Source organism: Rhincodon typus, chromosome 34 (genome assembly GCF_021869965.1).
Source record: "Rhincodon typus isolate 14 chromosome 34, sRhiTyp1.1, whole genome shotgun sequence".
NCBI classification, from domain to species: Eukaryota; Metazoa; Chordata; class Chondrichthyes; order Orectolobiformes; family Rhincodontidae; genus Rhincodon; species Rhincodon typus.
The window spans coordinates 5,118,195-5,120,664 of NC_063365.1; positions in this window are offsets into that span (position 1 = coordinate 5,118,195).

A 2,470-nucleotide genomic window follows, 5' to 3' on the forward strand; every position below is an offset into this window, starting at 1 on the left:
TCCTTATCTAAGCAGATAATCAAGTGCAGTACCAAAGGTGGACTGCACAGTCAGAGATGCTATCCCCCATATTGAATTCAATATTTATTCCTCAAAATAAATTCACTAAAATACGGACTATCTGTCAATTTTCCCATTGCTTTTGTGGGATCTTGCAGTGCACAAAATGGCTGCCATGCTTCTTTGATTGCAGCACTGACTACACTTCAGAATAATCTCATTGGCTGTACAATGCTCTGAAATTGTAACAACTTTCACACAAATACAAATTCCCTATTTATCTCAAAATACACTAGATGCTGGAAATCTGAAATAAAACAGGAGTGCTGGAGAAATTCTCTTCACAGATGTTGCCATACCTGCTGAGTTTCTCCAGCACTTCCTGTTTTTATTTCTTACTTCTTTCTTTTTTAGCTAGATTCCAGGTATCATCAAATCATGGGATGTTTCTGCAGCAAAGGAGGTTATTCTGCTCTTTCTGCTCAGACTAGTCCATTGGGAGAGTTATCCAAACTGTCTCAATCCATTTCCCTTGCCCAAAGTGCTGCAATATTGAGGTATTGTTGCAATTGTCTTTGAAAGTTATTATCGAACCTGCAACTACCGACCACCTTCTCTTCCAGTACCTTCAAGGTCAGAACGAATCCCTCTGGAAGCTCATTTTCGATTGTTAATTACTTTAGGCCTTTCCTCTCGATACCAACGATCCTAACGGCTGGAGCAGCTTCTCATTTACTCCATCAGTCCTCTTTATGATTTTGAACATCGGCATTAAATTTCCTCTTAATCTTCTCAACTCTCAAGAGAATAACCTCAGCTTCTCCAGTCTCCCCACACAACTGAATTCACTGCAATCATCCCTGTATCTCTCCTCCACACCATTTCTGAGACATCCCTTTGTAAGATCTGAGGTCCCGAGTTCACACAAAACTCTAGTTGGGGATGAACAATGGTTTTGCATAACTTCCTTGCCTTAGTGCACGGTGAACAGAATCTTCCACGATGGTCATTGGGTGTGTCACTCGTTTGCTGAGGACTGCCTGCTGTATTTCCCTGCAGTCAGGCAGTTTGAACCAATGGGATCCTCTCTGAACTCAAGGTTATGCACAGCAAAAGCTACCAGACAATCAGAAGCTGCTGACTCTTCGCTGCATGGCAGTGTCACCTAGAAGGCTGTTCTGCAACATCATAAGGACCGAGGTCTTGTGTTCAGGGGGAGTGGAGCATGCTCTGGGTGTAGGGATCATGGAGACGATGGGCAGACAGCAGAGTCAGACAGAACGGCAAAGGCTTTTAGGGGCCAAACCAAACTGCCTGATTCCCTTGGCCTTGATAGGACACAAATTTGTGCCCCCACGCCCCAGGACTGAGCTGGCTCATACTTGTCCCATTGGAGCTGAGATTATTGCAGCCAATCAACTCGCTACTAAAGTCCCTCAGGTAGAAGTGGAACAGGAAGATCATGCATAACCCTTCTTTCCTTTTCATTGGCTCAGCATCATTGGCTGGGCTAACGTTTATTAACCATCCCTAATTGCCCTGGAGAAGGTGGTGGTGAGCTGTCTTCTTGAACCATTGCACTCGTTGGGGTATAGGGACACCCACAATGCTGTTATACACGGAGTTCCAGGATTTTGACCCAGCGACACCGAAAGAACAGTGATCTATTTCTACATCTGCATGGTGATTAGCTTTTAGGGGATCTTGCAGGTAGCATTCCCATGTATCTGCTGCCCTTGTCCTTCTACTTGGTAGAGGTCTCAGATTTGAAAGGTGTTGTCTAGAAAGTAATGTACACAGGGGCAGGAAAATGATGAACTTCTGGTATACCATCATGCAACTGAATTAAATTTGTCTGCTTGACACCCCCAGGACTGCAAGATTCCACCCTATGGCGCAGGCATTGTATTTCTTAAGAGACACTTGACAAGGATTCAAAGATATTGCCCATTTGTCATAAAGCTTGATGACAGTACTGGGTGGAATAGTTGAAATTCCTGAACGATTGTCTTTCATGTCACTGCTGATCAGCGATGGGGAGCAATGGCAGACAGTTACCCGTCATTTCTACTGTGAGAAATCAGGCTTTAGGAATGTGCTGAAGATTTCATTACATAGTCCTGCGTTCTTGAGGCAGTTAACTTATGGAGTCACAATGCTAACAAATAACTAAGGGTTCATCCCCAGGGCATTTTCACAAATACCTTTAACTAACAGCAAAAGACTGTAATGTGAGAGTCTGATTGTCATTGTGGATTAATCTTACCTCTGTCATTGATGGCAAAGTTATTAAATAGCTCACCAACTGCAGCCTGTGTAGGTCAATGGGAATTTTACTGTATATTGACCAACAGCACGGATTGATTATTTCATAAATGAAAATGACATCTAAATTGATTAGTCTGTTTGGTTCTAATTGAAAACAAACATCAGCAACTTGCTTGACCTTTAAAACAATTTTGTTAATGTT